At 45.0% G+C, this 8,560-nt stretch overlaps 1 protein-coding gene across 1 annotated transcript in view; it reads right to left on the reverse strand.

Moving 5' to 3' along the window:
- The window catches only part of MYOM1 (myomesin 1), a 93,565-nt gene extending 85,322 nt beyond the window's left edge, over positions 1–8,243 (reverse strand). Inside the window, exons 1-2 of the mRNA XM_077352667.1 lie at positions 8,048–8,243; positions 384–466 (exon numbers count right to left, since the gene is read on the reverse strand). The gene's annotated coding sequence lies outside the window, so the exon portion shown is untranslated. The remainder of the gene's footprint in view (positions 1–383; positions 467–8,047) is intronic.
- Between the last annotated feature and the right edge of the window lie 317 nt (positions 8,244–8,560).

Genomic DNA, 8,560 nt, shown 5'->3' on the forward strand with positions numbered 1-8,560 from the left:
CACCTTTTGTGTATGTGTGGGGGTGCCTGCAATATAGGAAGTTGTATGAGATTAAATTGACTGATGGGATGCCACTTATTATTTACTGGCACTATTCCCAGTGGAAAATGAAACGATACCTCACCCTGGAGGCTTCGAGGCTGACCTCTGAGTTCCTAAAGAGAGGGGTGCCTGCTGAGTTGGAAGCATCATGTCTCTCTTACATCCTGCTTTGGGCCAAGTTAGCAGTAGGGATCAGTGCTGATCTGTCTACAAGCAGTTTGTAAGAGAGGCACATGCTGCTTTCAGCCTGGGAGATGCCCCTTTCCTTAGAAAATGAGAAGTTGCTCTGGAAGCAAATTTTAGTGCCATTCCGCACCTGGAAAATATAGTGAAAGGCTTACCTTTTGCTGATGCCATTTTTTATGTGTTTTACATGATGTCCTCAGCATCCAGAGTCCCAGCAGCAATCCGAAAGTTAGATCCTCTATTTTAAAGTGCTAGTTGAGGAATCCACAAAAATGGATTCTTCCAACCATGTAGCCAAGCGAGAGGAGAGCAACCAGCAAACACACGCTAAGAAAAGGTGTGGAGGCAAAGTAGTGCTATCTCAGCCTCCAGCGCCCACCCTCGCACGGGCTCCCTCTTTCTTCTCCCAAGGACAGGGCTTTTTTTTTTTTTAAGCAAACTGCCTGGAGCAACAAATACGTGTGAAATGGTCCAGGCAGAGCAAACAAATTTTTCCCCATCAGTTAACACACAAAGCATGCCTCTCTAATCCACCCCCCAAATCGGGAACAAGGTTATTCATTCATTCATTCATTCATTCATTCATTCATTCATTCGATTTCTATACCGCCCTTTCATATGGTTCAGGCACCCTTCCTCATCCCGGACACAGCCCGCCTTCCAAGGGCTTACTGTTTTATTTAGTCCGCAGCGCCAGCGGCGATACATGTTTTGTACAGCTTTAAATCACCTCTGGACTTCATCCATGTTTCCCCCTTCAATCCAACTAATCATGCTATTACATGCTATTACTAATCCTGAGACTTCCTTGCCAGATTTACAGCTGATATTGGCACCACAGACTTTTCTGATTGATGAAACCCTGCAGAAGATCTACAACAAATTAGAACTAGCTATTAATAACTCTTATTTCTGTAGCACTAATCAGGTTAAATATCATAGTGTAGGGACTAGCACAAAACAGTCAACTGAGATGGAAGAGCTAACTGTTCCAGAGGATTGTTCAAAGCATTTTGACTCTCGTTAATTTTGATTCCACTTTGTTTCCCTCAAAATTCTACCTTGTAAAAAAAAAAGGCATATGGCCATCAATGGTCCTTCTAATTCCCTCCTCCCCCCCCCACACACACTGAGTGCAGCAGTTCACATCCTGAGCAGAATATAACTGTTGTAATCTTGCAATGGGCAAGCAAGACACTGCATGGCTTCCAGTCACTGCTGAGCAGGACTTCCTGTATTGATGAACAGCTGCTCATATGTACAGCTTACAGGGAACATTGGCCATCCAAGTGGCAAGTTAAGCACCACTTGTCTTTCCTATTGGAGATACTAGCGTCTAGAATCAATGTAAAGTTCAGAATGGTTTCCAGATTCTTTTATACCTGAAGGCTCATGTTGTCTCTCCCCACCCCCCACCCCCAAGTTCAATTCCTTGCAATATCTTTGCCAGTAATTGGGGAATCTATTTTGAAAATATTTTTGTCTTTGCCACCTTGCCTGAGATTAACAAGCATGCATAATTTATTAATCTCCTTCCATGGCCACCAATAACAGAGAAAGGTTGGCCTTATTAGAAACCTCAAAATAGGTTAGGTTCCTGGCCTTGTTTTTATTGTTAATGAACTCTTTAAGACTAATATCCTCAGTTGGAGCAAGAGTCCAGCCCCTTTCTTCTTGAACATCTGTTAATCTGACTTGATAATAATTATTCCTATTCATAAAACGCAATTATTCATTAACAGACAACTACAGACTGATCAGTTTGCTATCTTGTTCAGGTAAACTGTTTAGCTCTTACCTGCTCACAGAATTACAAATTTAATTGTCAGATAATCTAGTCATGACTCTTGCAGTGGCAAAAATTCTGTTCGTGGCATTTAATAGTATTACATTTTAATGAAAAGCTTTTACTCATAATTTTGTACCTTTGTGTTTCCTCGTGTCTGCCTGTACATTACTGTATTTTCCTCCTCTGTTTTGCTTATGACCCGTTGGTCTATGAGCTCTAATAGAAGAATGGAATACTATTAATAAATAAGTACATGCAGATTATATAAATTTTGTTATTCTACTAAAGCTCATATGAGTTACAGACACTTTCAGGTGATAATCCTAAACGGTATACATTGGGAGTTACTGGAATACTGTGTGAATATGAACAATCCCTTATATGCCACCTGCTGGCAAAAAGCAGTATAAAATATCAACATTTTAATATATCCTGACCCTACATTTACTTTGACAAATGTTCTCCTTAAACAAATTGGGCTCGTTAGAAGATTTATGGCAGCCTGGATGACTTACTGGGCCATCCTAAGCAGAGATACAGCTGTGGCTTTAGTGGATTGTTTTATTACAAGAATTTATAAGAATTTCTCTGATACCTTCTTTTAATCTAAACTTATATTTTATATTGTATATATTTTGTATTTATTTATACTGTTAATGTTTTAGATTGTGACAGCCTATGGCCATACACAATAGAATTCAACATTCAAATTCTGCTTAGAATAATCATCTTATTCTGAAATCTGATAAAGGGAACCTGATGCTTACAAGCTTATTGCCTGAAAATCTTATTGATATCTAAAGTGCTACCATACTTGAATCCAGCTCTTTTACTGCAGACCAGCGTGGTTATCCTCTGAAAATCTTGTTTCAGAGTCATTCTTTGATACAATACCATCACTTTCTGTTTATGTATTCAAACCTCTTCTCAGCTGTTATATACTCAACCACTTCTGTGTGTAATAAGAAATTCCACAGGAAGGGCTTCCTGGAAACTGGAGGCTTGTGCTTTATTTATAAAATAGGCAAGTGTAACTCCCCCACTCCACCCTTTTTTTTGTTGTCAAATCTGATTTTTGGCAACCCTGTAGGGCTTTCACGGCAAGAGACTTTAGAGCTGCTTTGCCATTAACTGTATCTGCATACTGACTGTTTCATTCCTCGATGGTTTCCCACCCAAATATTAACCAGGGTTGACCCTGCTTAGTTTCTGAGAACTGACAAAATTGGGCAAGCCTGGGCTATCCAGATCAGGACAAAATAAAGGGAACCAAACAGACATTCCTATGAGACAGACAATTTGCTCCCTTGCATCAGATTCCAGGAAGATCCCTTGAAGGTGGTTCACTTCCAGTCCATTCTCAGCATCTTTACACATTTAGAGAACTCGTACATTGCCTCTCCTGAACATGTCATATCATCTTTATGATTTGTTTCAACAGCATTTTCCCCTTAACCAAGAAACAGGAAGAATCGGGGATACTATGGAAAAAACCTTCCCAAGCAAATGACCCCCCCCCCATTTAACTCAATGTCAACAGCTTTAGGTTGCCCTGTCCCTTTAATAGAGAATTATTAGGTGGAAATGAGCAGGTGAAGCTTTTCATGACATGGAGATAAGTAACATCACCTGAGAAGTCACATTCCAATTAAGCCCCCATTAAAAGGACAGGACACCCTTTTCCCAGGCTCTTGGCAACCCTAAAGCTTATTCCACAATAAATGTATTTGTGTTTGTGTTGCCACAAGATGCTTTCTTCTTCTTTTGTCAAAGGCCTTGACTCCTATTAGGTGACAGATCCATTCAGAGGGCTGGGACAACAAACCACAACATTTCACAGCACTGTGGCTGATGCTAAAAACAGCTTCTGCTTGGTAAAGTTTCCATGTGGTTGTTGAAGCATTTTAAATTTGCTTCTCCCCTGGCTCAACTGTTTTGTATGCCAAAGACCCCAGCCCAAGTGTTGCCAGTTCTCATGTAGACAGTGGGGCACCTAAACAATGGGGCATCCTGAAAATTAACTCAGTTATGGTAGCATAAACTATTGTCGGTTTCAGACAAATTTGTCAGATGCTCAAAACAAATTCTCAACCAATGATATGTTTATTTAGAGAAAGAGGAAAGCAAAAAAGTGTGAACAGTGGTGCAAAGGGCTTGATTTGAGACACTAATATAAAGTATACTCATAAGTATACAGATGTGATTGAAAACTTGGGCAGAGCAATCTTGTGTTGCATCTGTGCTGAAGGAGCTGACTGAAATACAGCTGCAGTGCTGCTAGTCTCTTCCCTAAGGGGACAATTATTCTGTGGCCAAATGGGAAAAAGGGGCTCCAACAGTGTTGCTGGGAGCTGCTGCAGTAGTGTCCGTGGCATTTCATTCTGGCATTGGTGAGCTGCATGCCAAACAGGGCAAGCAGGACCAATGGGAGCCATGAGTCAAGGAAGCTGAGCCAAGGGTCCATCACTGGCAGTGGGCGGAGGGGGGTGAATTACAGGAGCAGTGCTCAGCCACACACACCCATTAAAGAGACCAAATTTTGTCACAAGCCCAAGACACCTGTCAGTGAGTAGAGGAGTGTCAGTGGTCAGTCCTATGGGCTCCTCATAGTGGCAATCCACATACAGAGCGTACAGGGCCCCAGAAGCTGGTAACGAACATGCTTGTGGATGTGAGGGTGCCCTCGCTCACCACCAGCCGTGGCATCCTGCAGGGGACCCACACCACAGGAGCCACAGCAGGAGGAGGGGCAGGGGGCACGGGGGCTCAGACAGGTCCTCCAGCAGCCTCTTATGCCTCTGTTCCTCATCCATATCCATCACTTCAGCAAGAAGCCCCATCAAGGTGGCCAGCAGCTGCTGTTCCAGATGCTGTCAGCGCGTCCATCCATTACTGCCCACTGGAAAAGGCTTCCCACCTCTTGTGGCAGGTCTCCAGCTGCCATCACTCAATGGCTGACGACATGGAGGAAAGGGTGGGTTGGATGGGCTGCGCCAGATGCAAACCCATGCCTGGCAACCTGACAAGCAGCCAAAATTCCCTACCTCCCCCTGGCCCAGGGACAGCTGTCCCACCACTGGCAGGACTACTGCCACCTTAAGATGTGTCACGTCTGGCACCAGGGCTGGGGATCCCATGATGTTCAGCAACCACAGGACCACAGAGGCTGCCATTTCCATGTGCCTCCCCACGGTCAGGGTGCACAGTTAGCTCACAACAGGGCAGACATCAATTTCCCAGCCATGCACCAGAAGGCACAGTGGCAGGAGGCAGTGAAGTTTCTCCTGTCAAGAGGCCAGGGCAATGCTTGCATACTCCACCAACCTGCATAGGAGTGCCTTCTTGGCCTTGGTCGAATTTGACTGGCAATGGCAGTCACGCTGTTACAACAGCCATGTCATCCACACACAGGGAATGTGAAGGCAGGCTGTCCCACCAGGGAATGATGCCAATCTTCTTGCACTGCACTGCTCCCACCATGGCCATCACTCACCAGGAGGTGGCCGCAGGCTCTGGACAACAAGCCACACACAGTGAGGGAAGAAGAAAAAACACTGGCCACATGGATGACCGTAGCTCTGGCTGCCTGCTACCTTTGTGAATGGTGTTCCCTTTTTCTACAGGGCCAGCCCAGCCACAGGTGGGATGGTGCCCATTCCTGCCCTTACCTCCCATGCTTGGGGTGCACTTGCTGCCAGTGCTCCACATCTAAGTGGTACAGCGACCCCGAATTTGTGCTGTTGCTCTGCTGATGTGCAGCTATGGCATTCTGGTGCCAGTGGGACTCAGTGGCACAGCACCACTAGTTCTCTGCACCAGCATAAACTGTCCTTACGCTGGCGTACCTTCAAGAAGGCAGTGCATACATCTAAATAAATATATAAAATTATGCCAGTGGAGGCATCAGTCGGGGTCCTGTTTTGATTGCCCCCCACCAGCCCTTAGCATTACTCTGTTATATTAAGCAATGTTACAGTAATAGAGCCTGAGATAACAGACAAATATGGTGAGCCCCTGGTCAGTACTATGAAATTTACTGCTAAATTCTCATCTAGCAATTTCCCATTGGACTCCTGCTTTTGCTGGAAAAGTGCTTAGTTTCACATTTTTCAGAATGCCCTGGAAAACTGTTCTCCCATGGGTTTTTGTATCTATTCACTGTTTATGTCCAGTTTCTGCCTATTTATTTCACATGGCTACTGATCTGTTTGTCCTCAGGAAAGGGCAGAAGGACACAGTTGTCAGATAGCTTATATCATGTGAGATGGCAAGTAGGTAGCTAAGCCAATGACGTTGTGGTCAATAATTCATTCTTGTTGCCATGTAGAGGCCTGATCGAGTGGAAGCAGTTTTTGGCAGCCATCACCTCTCTGTGAGACTACATGACACCATGCCAGCTGTCTGTGGGGGAAATAGTACGGCAGTGTTGGCAGAGTTTAAATATGCAAAGAAGGGCAAAGCACCATACTGCTTAAAAGCATAAACTAGTTTTATTTTGAAGAGAAACAACTTTGTATATAAAGAGAGGAGAGAGTCCTGTCTAACTGTTCTGTTGTCTTCTTTCAATCTGTTGTGGAGGCAAGCAGGGAGGAAGTGGGCTCAAAGGAGCAGGAAGTCTACAAAGACCCTATCAAGACACTGGAAACCATTATTTGAGAAATGTGAGAAAGTTCCTAAGCGAAGTATGCAAAATACACATCTCCTCTGATCCCCCCCCCCCTGGAATTCTTATACTGTTAATTCAGTCACACTACAGATCATGCATATTCCAACAGGTGGAAGCAGCACTACCCCACTCACTTGCACGTTTTTATCTGCTACTGAATTGGCATGGGAGGAATGGTGATGCAATAGTCAGACTAGGATCTGGAAGACCCAGGTTCAAATCCCCATTCTGTCACGGATGCTCTCTAGGTTACTTGGGCCAATTACTCTTTTTCAGCCTCACCTAATTCATAGTGAAGTTGCTGTGAGGAGAACAAGGGAGAATTATGTTGTAAGTGGACTGGGTAAACCCCACTGGGGAAGAAAAGTGGGATAATAAATGTTTAAATAAATCAGTGATTGATTCAGGGGAAAGTCTGATCATTGTTCCTTCTCCACTGCTGAAGGCAGAATAGCTATTGACACCTAGCTCCCCCACCCTATCAAGATTCTAAATGTCCGCAAAGGTTTGTGTGGCCCTGTGATACAACTGTATTGACTCCAGTTCCTTGGAGAGAGATTCCCATCTAAAGGATTTATGTCAGGCATACTTAAAACCAAACGATCTTCCCAGTGATGGCTGTTCTTTTCTTTCAACTCAAGAACCTGTCTGGTTCAAAGTGTATGTCATAATTCTGCTGGTCCTCAAAGATGGCTTCTGATTACAGAACAGCAGAAATGTTGCTCACAGCTGGGAAATGGAAACAGCACCCCAGATCAGCTCCTGCTCTCCCTGGTAATTGCCAAGGAAGAGGGAGATGGCATGCGATGGCACTAAAAGGCAAGAGCAGAGAAAGGATATCATCCGGCACATTATTTTCCGGAAGAATGTACCAAATGATATCTACATATGCAGAATGTGAAAAGTAGAATGGCTTGTGGTATTTAAGGTTACAGGCAGGGTGGATCAATAAAATCGGAGTCCAGTAGTATCTTTAAGACCAACAAAGATTTATTCAAGGCATGAGCTTAGTCTGAGGAAGAGTGCTTGCACTCAAAAGCTCATGCCTTGAATAAATCTTTGTTGGTCGTAAAGGTGCTATAGGAATCTGCTTTTAATGTGCTACTTCAGACCAATAATTTAGACAGGGTGGGTGTGTTTAATTCTTGTCCTCCTCAAGCTACTTGGAAGTAGAACGAAGGATGAAAAGTGCTACTGGACTCAAACCTTGTTATGCTGCTTCAAACCCCCACTTGAATCTATCTGCAGTTTTCTGAGCCAACGTGCTACTACTCCACAAACCATGTATGTATTTGTATAAGTGCATAGTTTCAATCGCATGCATTAAGAATTATTCAACTCGTATACAAAGAAAAAAAGGATACAATGTTCAGGCTTTGTATGTGCATGCACTGTTAACGTGTTTGCAGGGCTAGGGTTTCCTAGCACAGCCGCCCAGGATGCCTCCCAGGTCCTAGTGTCTTTGGCCTCCACTTCGGACAGTCCATGTCCTCCTCCCCCCTTTAAGGTACGCAGAGACTCCACCTCTGTCGACGGGGCCGTGGCTCTTTAAGCTCCCTTGAATTCGATCCCCGCCCGGCGCCGGCGTTCCATTTCAGCCACGTCACTTGACCTGCGCGACCCGCAACGTCACTAGCGCGGCGATCGCCGACCGTTAGTGACAAACAGGAAAGACTCTTCAATTCCTTACAAGGGCATCAGCCTCTCCTCTCTCCTGCTCGCGCTCCCCAACCCGCCCTTCTGGCCCCACCCAGTTCTTCGGAATGCGGTGAGCGCACTTCGGGACCGTACCAGCTGCGCCGCAGGAGAGGGGGAGAGCGGGCCAGGCCGAGCGGCCCAACCTTTTGCGGAGGCGGCGACCTCGGGAGCTGGGCCGA

The sequence above is a fragment of the Paroedura picta genome, chromosome 9 (genome assembly GCF_049243985.1).
Source record: "Paroedura picta isolate Pp20150507F chromosome 9, Ppicta_v3.0, whole genome shotgun sequence".
Lineage (NCBI taxonomy): Eukaryota > Metazoa > Chordata > Lepidosauria > Squamata > Gekkonidae > Paroedura > Paroedura picta.